The sequence below is a fragment of the Felis catus genome, chromosome A3 (genome assembly GCF_018350175.1).
Source record: "Felis catus isolate Fca126 chromosome A3, F.catus_Fca126_mat1.0, whole genome shotgun sequence".
Lineage (NCBI taxonomy): Eukaryota > Metazoa > Chordata > Mammalia > Carnivora > Felidae > Felis > Felis catus.
The window spans coordinates 78,880,257-78,890,678 of NC_058370.1; positions in this window are offsets into that span (position 1 = coordinate 78,880,257).

A 10,422-nucleotide genomic window follows, 5' to 3' on the forward strand; every position below is an offset into this window, starting at 1 on the left:
CTAACAACTCTCAAGGAAGGTGTTAGAAACCTTTTTGTTTAGGTTATTACTAGACCAGAAAGGTTGACTAAATAGGATCCAAAAACTTCTAATAGAAGGAGGTAAAATTTCAGAGAACAGACTGGAATAATCTAGACCCTGCCACCCCCAACCAGGGAGTACAGTTCCAGGAAGCTCTTGAGAAGTGCCCTCTTAAAAGGTCAGATAAGGAGTCAACAATAAGTTTAATTGGGGAATCACCTTTTAAAGATTGCCACAGTTATGATAGGTAGTCATGCAACTGTGGCCAGATTTGAGGGGAGAGATCTGGGAAGATGGGCCCAGAATGCTTCTAGCATTACCAGTGAGCTTTCCAGTGGCTCAATTATTATAGGAGACAATTCAGACGTGGCATGTGCCTTGAGGGAACATACCCGGGAACTTCTGGAGGAGGGCTTTCAGGAAAGGCACAGGAAGATGAAATGAACTGCACGCAAACCAGCCAGGGCAGTGGTAGATAGAGTCCCAGACTAGGTTAGATACCCGTCTAGGCTAGTATCGACAGCCATGAAAGAACACCCACCCACGAAGAATAAATAAAGGAGGACAAGACCAGTATCATCAGCCATGTTTCTGGCAGACTCAAAACCTCATAACTTCAAATTGTTCACTGTGGTGGACCCTACAAGACAGAATCTAAAGAATGTATCAGGAAAACAAATGTCTTGATTCAAAAGCAAAGGGAAAGAAAGAGGAAAACACCAATCAATACAGTGCTTGGCTGACATGATAAGGAAGGAAATGATCAACTTAAGAAGCAAGTTAAAATGTTAAAAACATGGCTGAGTCTTCCTAAAAAGAGAAGTGGAATGACAGAGGCAAATGGATAAATGAGAGATGTGTCGCACTTCGCAGAAAAAGACAGGACAGTCTCTGCTGCCTTTGACACGGCTTTAATACCTGAGAGAAAGGCAATGCTCTGTGGACTAGCACAAGGCGGAGGGGGTTGTCCTCACCAGCCTCAGAGAAGATCCTCAGAACCATCACCACAAATATGTGCTGAGGCCCTCCATGTGCCAGGTATGTCCTAGGTTCTGGGAAGACAGCTTGAACAAAGACCTCTGCCCTCATGGAACATATATTCAACAGCAGCTCTGGTTGAGAAATCCACTATGAATGATTGTCCAGATTAAATAAGTAGGAAAACTGCTTCAGGAGGCAGGTAGTAGAGACATTCCAGGAAAGACGCAGCGGCTTTTAGGGGCTCAGGAAAGCTGCTAAATATTCAGGGATTTTGCAAGGCACAGCTTTGGTAGCTTGAAATCTTCCATGGTAGGAGTACTTACACCGAGGAAATTGGCAAAAGCTATAAATCAGGATCTCTTTCTTTTTTCTTCCCTCCGGAGAGCCTGCTTATCAGTATACCATTGCAATGATTGCTCATAAGAAGAAATGTGGCTGTGTCCTTGGTTTGACAGAGACAAGGGGAAATAGAATTAGGGATTTTAAAATATACAGAATGGGGAAGAAAGGAGCCTCTAGTAAATTTTGGAGCATCATTAAAAATTACTAAATTTTTCAAGGGGGTGAAAAGGTTACAATTTCTAGATATGATATGGTAAACCCAGGCCATAATTAACCTCTTGATGAAAGACTTCTCCCAACACTAAGAAGTCCACAGGTCAAGAACTATAGAAAACTCCCATATAGACTGAGACGCATGCAAGATAAGCCTGATATCAGCAAGATTTTATTTCATTCTTTCATGTTTTCTCAGTTTTCCTTTCTTCCCTCAGATATTGCTATACTCTGTCAGGGCTTTCAGCTGGTGCCAGTACTATGTGTCTGTTCTGGGATTCTAAGAACTTGATTTTGGGGCACCTGGGTGGCTTGGTCGGTTAAGCATCCGACTTCAGCCCTGGACATGGCCCTGTAGTTCATGAGTTCGAGCCCCACATCAGGCTCTATACTGACAGTGCAGAGCCTGCTTGGGATTCTCTCTCTCTTTCCCTCTCTCTGTCCCTCCCCTACTCATGCTTTCTCTCTCTCTCAAAATAAATAAATAAACTTAAAAAAAAAAAGAACTTTATTTTGATTGAAGTAGATATTCATCATGATTTTGGCTGCCCATCATCTGCTGACCTCTTCCCCCTCCCTAAGAGTCTTGATGGGAGGCAGAGTCTATCTCCTTTTATAGAAGCAGAAAATGCCATTTACACAATTTCCCAGCTTCCCTACAGCCACATGGCAAGGGTACGGCCATGTGACCAAGGCCCAGAACTTTGAATCCGAAGTCAGTGATGTACAGATGTGGGCCTGGCAGAGAAGTCCCCATGAAAGTGGGTGCAAAGCTCTGCTCCCGTCAACAGTGCCTTCATGGGGACACTTCACAGGTCACACTACTCAAAGCCAGGTTTTCCAGTCTTCCCTGCAATTTCCCCACCTTTCCAAAGAACTGTCAATCAATTCCTTCTCTACTTACATCAGGCAGAGTCAGTTTCTACAGCTCACAACCCAGAATCAGGGCTGACACAGCTGGTCTAAATGCTACAGGGCCAGGCAGATTTGCTCACGTTTTCTAAGTTTCTCACGTGTGCGTGGGGCTGGTGCTGGGGGAGCCTTCTATGTCCTGTAACCCTTTGGACTCCAAAAGTGGAATATATAAGAGACTTTGGATGCAGCCATGGAGGGACCCCTCACTTCCCAGGCACTGAGTGAAGCCCCTGGGCTGAGGCTGACCAGAACGAGTCTGTGTACCAGATAGCTGTGTACTTCCATATCTGCTCTTTATCTTACAAGAGCAAGGAGATTTGGTTTGGGAGCTTTTATTCCTCTTTGGGAACGGAATACTATATTTCATAACATCGAAATACCACCAAGAAAGGGGGAGAAACTGCCAATTTAAACTTTAACACAACACTTGTCACTTAAAATGTTGATTTTATACTTACTTAACAAGCTCTTTTAGACTGACTTAGACATAGATTTTTACCATATGTTGTTCTTGTGCATACATAAAAAGGAAAATATGAGCAAAATAACTTAAAGTATTCTTAGAAGCTCTTTATATTCAGAATCCAAATATTCTGAATCATGTTTGTTTTCAGAGTTGGAAAAGAGCTTTTATTGAATATCTTTTCACTTTTTTCTTAAGGGTTCACACAAGTCTATAACATATTCTGCATACAGATTTTTTTTCATTTTAAAAAATTTTAAATTTCTTTTTAAAGTTTATTTATTTTGAAAGAGAGAAAGAGAGAGAGAACACACACTTGCAAATGAGTGCAGGGGAGCGGCTAAGAGAGAGGGAGAGAATCTCAAGCAGGCTCTGAGCTGCCCATGTGTGGCTCAACATGGAGCTCAATCCCATGACCCTGGGATCATAACCTGAGCCTAAATCAAGAGTCATATGCTTAACTGACTGAGCCACCCAGGCACCCAGACACCCAGGCATACAGATTTTTTAAATAAGACCTCCATTTTATACAGTATTCCCCCCTCCAAATTTTTTCAAGCTTTAAAATTTTTTTTTATGTTTATTTATTTTTGAGAGAGAGAGAGACAGAGTACAAGCAGGGGAGGAGCAGAGAGAGAGAGGGAAACACAGAATCCAGGCAGGCTCCAGGCTCTGAGCTGGCAGCACAGAGCCCAACGCGGGGCTCAAACTCATGAGCAGTGAGATCATGACCTGATCTGAAGTCAGACACTTAACCGAATGAGCCACCCAGGTGCCCCTTCAAGCTTTTTATTGTGAAATAACTTTGGATGCAGAATAACTTGCAAACATAGCACAAAAGTAGTATATCCATTACCTAGCTTCCCCCAATATGTTGAGTCACTTTTTTAAAAAATTGGGATATCATTCACATACCACAAAATTCACCGTTTTAAAGTATACAATTCAATGGTCTTTTGTGTATTCACAAAGTTGTCCACTGTCACCATTACCTATGCCAGAACATTTCTATCACTCCAAAAGGAAACCCTGTGCCCATAAGCAGTCATTCTCCAGTCCACTCTCCCCACACTCCTACCCCTGCAACCACTAATTTACCTTCTGTCTCTACGGCTGAGCCACTTTTAAAATCAGAGTGGCCCATGTAATATCTGATGGTGTCACTCTCTGTGCCATCAAGAGCACTGGTGATGGAGCATTTTATAACAGTGCTCTGCTCTATCTGCTGGGTTTTCTTCTAAGTTGCTGATATCCATTCTGCCAGGTTTGATGCATATGGCAGGTGATGACACCACCATCATAACAGCTGCCTGGTGGATGAGACTATAATATGACTCCCAATTTTAGAGAGGTTAAAATGTGAAAAAAAAAAATGTTTCACATCTTAGTATTACTGAAACAATGTAATGGAAAAAGGTTATTTGGGACATTTCCATTTCATTGGTATTACATCACTGTCAAACATCGCATTGTCATATATTTATATTGTCATTTGATCCCATTGCATATCTGCTGGTAAACCTGTTGGACAAAACAGCTGAGCAAATATGAGATAGGAATTTTCTTTTCACGCTAGGTGAAAAATGAGGATAGTCATTTTCTTTTCATGCTAGGTGCAGTGAGCATTTAAAGAACTGTTCTGCTTCCATTTCAGAGCCTTCTTGGAGTAAAGGCTAAACTACCCAGCAATGGTTGAAGGAGGGACCCAAAGGAGCAGTGGATGGTAGGGTGCACGTATAGAGGTTAGCCTCCTAAAGGTGGGAGCAGAACAACAGGTTTCTAATCCTCACCTCAGGGAAGTTCACTGCCAGGACTGAACTGTACAGTGACACCTCTTGCCCTCTCTCTAGCCCTTACTAACAACATGCTGGTTATGTTTTTAAGTTTACTTATTTATTTTAAGGCAGGCAGAGAAAGAGAGAGCAGGAGAGAGAGAGAATCCCAGAGAGCCCGGACCCCGATGCGGGGCTCAAACTCAGTGACCCATGAGATCACGACCTGAGCCGAACTCAGATGCTTAACCAACTGAGCCACCCAGGAGCCCCCATGCTGGTTATTTTCTGATTGCCTATTCCCCACCTTTTTCTGCCCTCTGTGCCTGGGCAGGCTGACTGCTACACATTGCATTCCCCGGTCATTATAGTCCACTAGTTTCCTGTGGGTCAATGGGACAGAGTTCAGACGGTGAGAAGAGCAAGTAGGCAGGATATTTATCTTCCCCCACAGCCTAACCTCACCCCGGGGCAGTCAGAGCCAGTTTTGGCACTGGCTCCTTTCCTCAGCCACATTCCTGTTGGACGGCATCTCTTCCTTAGCTAGAGCTCTTGCTGAGTTCTGGTAAGAGCTCCCTTCCCTGATCCCCACTAGAATTTCCCTGTACGTAGTTCCTGGATGTTTCTACATCCCTTGTTGGTTCCATTAATCTTGCCCACGCCTCAGTTAATAATCCCTTTGCTATATTCCCCTCTATTACCTCTTTGAATATACCATTTGTTTCCTGCTGAAATACTCAGTCCTTCCCCCAGGAGGAGTGACTCACACACAGCTTGGGTGTCTCTCCTCTTCTCTCTTTCTCTCTTTCTGTATAGATCTGTCGCCCCTGCAGCAGGAACACAGTCCTTTTTCTCACATGACACAATCTTATTAGGCCAGGCTCTGTTTCTGCAATATGGAGGTTTGCTGTTGGAGGCCAATAGGTTAAATTCAGGGGGAGGATATTAAAAAGCCCAGTTTTGGGGCTCCTGGGTGGCTCAGTCGGTTGGGCATCTTACTTCGGCTCAGGTCATGATCTCACTGTTTGTGGGTTCGAGCCCCACATTGGGCTCTGTGCTGAAAGCTTGGGGCCTGGAGCCTGCTTTGGATTCTGTGTCTCATTCTCTCTCTGCCCTTCCCCCACTTGTGCTCTGTCTCTAAATAAAGAAATGTAAAAAAAAATTTTTTAAAGCCTTGTTTTGTCTACTGATCAAAGCTGTATTGTACAATACAATTTAACCAATTAAAAAGCTGGGATTTTGTCTGTTGCTCTGAACTCATAAGATAGGAAGCATTATTCATGGGTCCCCTTAAATCCCAACAACCACTCTCAAATTATATCTCCAGTATCAGCTCTATATAGAAAACTGTATTGTTTAGCAAGCTGCTCAGAACAAACCTATCCATGACAAACTCAAGATCTACATCTTTCTACCCCAAACTTCCAATGTTCCTTATTTCATTCTACTCTCTTCCCAGTTGCTGGAAACCAGAAAGTCATTCTTGACACCTTCTTCACCCTTAAATGCACAAACTTTCAAATACTGAAGATCCTCTTTCCATTTGCTACAACCTTGGTATAAGACACCATTAACTCTTGACTGGACCATAATAATACCTATTTTTAAAGGTTTTAAGGTATAAACACACTAAAGAGACAAAAATTTTCCCACTTTCTAGTCTCGGATGTATTGTGAAGCTTCCAGGAAGTTCAAAATAGCTAAGAAACATTCATTCTAGTATAGAATGAATTCTAGTCCTTTTGCTGACAGTAAGTGACATTTTTTTTTTTTGTCTTTATTTTTTTAAGTAAGCTCTAGGTCCAGCATGGGACTCAAACTCATGACCTAGAAATCAGGAGTCACATGCTTCACTGACTGAGCCAGCCAGTCATCCCAAGTGACATTTTTTTCTTTTCTTTTCTTTGTTTTCTTGAGAGAGAGAGAGAGAGAGAGAGAGAGAGAGAGAGAGAGAGAGAGAATCTTGAGCAGGCTCCATGCTCAGCAGAGAGCTCTATGTGGGGCTAGACCCTGCCACTGTGAGATCATGACCTGAGCTGAAATCAAGAGTTAGACACTTAACAGAGCCACCTAGGTGTCCATCAAGTGACATATTTTTTAATGAAAGCACTTAACTAGTATCTAGGGGCCTTAAAACAACAAAAAAATAGTGTCCAAGTGTTTGGAGCTGTGGTCATCAAGAAGGGTAGTGCTACATGCTCCAGTTTTACAAATGCAAGGAAGACCTTTGACCCTAGGATCCTCCAGAGCTCTCTGTCAAGTCCTCTGCTGTTGTGGGTTAAATTGTGTTCCCCCCAAAAAGATATGTCCAAGTCCTAACCCCCAATACCAGTGAATGTGATCTTATTTGAAAATAGGGTCATTGCAAATGTATCTAGTTAAATAAGGTCACACTGAATTAGGGTATGACTGGTGTCCCTATAAGAACAGGAGAAGAAATACAGACAGATACAGAGGGAAGATGGCCACGTGAAGACAGAGGCAGGGATTAGAGTGATATTGCCCAAGGAACACCTAGGGCTACCAGATGCTGGAAGAGATAAGGAAGTATTCTCCCCCAGAGCCTTTGGAGGGAGCATGGCCCTGCAATATTGATTTCATATTTCTGGCCTCCAGAACTGTGAGATAATAAATTTGTGTTGTTTTAAGCTACCCAGTTTGTGGTACTTTGTTACAGAAGCCCTAGGAAACTAATAAGCCAGACTTTAGAAATATAGGTCTCTAAAGCAGGAATTGTCAAAAATATGGCCTATGGGCCAAATCCAGCTCACTGCCTGTTTTTATATGGCCCAAGAACTAAGAACTTTTTTTCTCGGAACATTTGTTATCAATTTGATGATAGAGAATATTAACTTGAACCTCAGTTAAATGAAATGTTATCTCCAAAAAAGAATTATTTTCATTGATAGACCTATATGACACAAAAATTCTGCTCCATTATTATATTTTTAATTTCATCATTTGAAAATGTGCAGAAATCTGTTTTCTCTTTCATTATATGAGTAGCTACATACTATCCACCATTTTGCCTCTTGGCCTGCAAAGAAAGCCTGAAATAATTTCTGTCTGGCCTTTTACAGAAAAAGTTTGAAAAAGAATAAAAGTTTGCTAAAGTTTGAAAAAGAATAAAAGTGTGCTAAACCCTGCCCTAGAAGAATCTCAGCATTATCTTCTCATTTAGCCAAGGGGATTTCTAAGCATCAGTAAAAACATTTTAGTTGTGATCAAGAGGATTGATTTTAATGTTTTTATTTTACATAAACTTGTTTCTCATGTTATTTTTTTTTTATATATAATAGCTTCGTTGAGATATAATTCACCCATTTAAAGTATACAATGCAGGGGCACCTGGGTGACTCAGTCAGTCAAGCATCCAGTTCTTGATTGGGCTCAGGTCATGATCCCAGGCTCGTGGGATCAAGCCCTGCATCAGGCTTTGCACTGAACGTGGAGCCTGCTTGAGAGTCTCTCTCTCTCCCTCTCTCTCCCTCTGCCCCTCTCCCCTGCATGCTCTCTCTCTAAAATAAAAATATAAAATAAAATAAAATAAAATAACAATGCAAAGGCTTTTCATATATTCAGAGTTTGTAATCATCACCACAATCAGTCAGTCCCCAGGTCCCCCTAGCCTTCTGCCTCCAACCCTAGGGAACACCTAGTCAACTTTCAGTCACTACAGATTTGCCTATTCTGGTCATTTTATATGTAATAGGTCAACTTATAAGATATCAGAACGCTAATTGTATATATAATTGTATATAAGTTTGGCTTAAACTCACCTTTCATGAGTAGTTGAGATAAAAGGCTTATGTAGGTTTATCAGAAATTACTAATGGCCCTATCTCGCTTCTGTGACCTCACCTGCTTACTAAATAGATAAATTAGGATGCAAAACGCTCCCCCACCCCCTCTGCCAAGATCTGGCCTAGGCAAGACCAACATGTAAAAAGTCATGTACTCGGGGCCCTACAGAATCTCAGGTGTCTAACTATGATTGGTCATTTTAAACCCTCTTAGGACAAAGACCTTTAAATTGATAGGTTCCTGACAAAACCAACGTCTGTGTGTCACAATATAATTGGCTACCATGAAATGTTGTAAATTGTAATTGGTTAACCAAATAATGACGTATGCTGACTTGCTAAAATCCACATAAGCTCACTGCTGCCTTTGTTTCGGGGCCATTCTCTGCACTTTCCTCCTTAAGATTAGGAGATCAGGTTTGGCCTGGCCGTGAATAAAATCTTGCCTCCCTTCTATTCGGCGTCTGGTGGTTTTTTTTCGACAGCACCCTGTTTCATTATATCTCTGTTCCATGTTACTTTTCTACATTTGCTTTGGCTGATCTTAATTTTTATTTCATTTTTTTTTTTTCGGTACTTTAAAACAAGAACTAATACCAGAAGTGTGAGCTGTAGGAGGCTTTGACTTCTCTGACATAAATCTTTCCTATCCTGAAATATAGCCCACAGATATGGCCCCACTGGCTACATGTCCTATATAGACTAAAAATGTCCCGGACTTTCCCTTCCAGAAATGTTCTGTGACTAAACGTCCTAAGGTCAGGAAACGAACACAGTGGATAGGGATACTAAACCTCCTAGCTTGTAGCTTTTTGAGTTGCTGAGTTGACAGGTTAGGAATCAGCCTAACTATCTGTCCTAGTTTGCTGGTACAGTAGTTCACCCCCCTCCCTCGCTATCTGCAGTTTTGTCTGCCATGGTTTCAGTTACCCATGCTCAACCTTGGTCTGTAAGCAGATAATCCTCCCTCTGACCTATGGTCAGGAGGAAAAATAGTAGCCTAATGCTAAGTCACAACGCCTCAAAATTTTCACTTCATCTCATCACATAGACATTTTATCATCTCACGTCATCACAAGAAGGTTGAGTACCCACTTAAGCTGTTTTGAGAGACCACATTCACATAACTTTTATTACAGTATATTGTACTTGTTCTATTACATTCTTTATTTTTGTTAGACTCTTACTGTGCCCATTATATAAATTGAATGTTATCATAGGTATGCATGTATAGGAAAGAACATAGTGTATATATGATTCAGGACTACCCATGGTTTCAGGCCTCCATTGGGGGGTCTAAGGACATATCCTCCACAGATAACTGCAGATACAGAGGAACTACTGGAATTTGAATCTCTGAAATAGGAATAAAAAGTGGTGAAAAGAAAATTACTTATACAAATTACCTTTGAGAGATATGGCATAATCTTTAAACATTTCATATGAATTAAAACAAAATTCTTTCAGAGTCAATATTTTTTAAAACTATAACTTGGTCTCACTAATTTGCTTTTATTATTGGTAACAGGTCCTTTTGACAGGAAAGCACCACTTCACCTGGCTTGTCATGGTAATTAGCTCTAATGACTTCTAATGGGCCCTTGGGTTCTCTCCTTACTTAATAAAGAGCCATAGCATTGAAATCAACTCATCTATTGTTCTGGTTATCTATTGCTGCATTACAAGCCACCCCAAAGCTCACTGGCTTAAAACAATAATCATTTTATTAACTCACAAGGTTTCTGAGGGTCAGGAATTCAGGAAGAGCTCCACTGGGTTGTTCTGCCCTAGGATTTCTTGTATAGTTGCAGGAGCTGGAAGAGTGAGCATTGGGAGAGTGTAGGACGCCTGGGCATCTCTCTTTCACCATGTCAGGAGGGCTCTTCACATGGTCTGTCTGCATGGGTTAGCT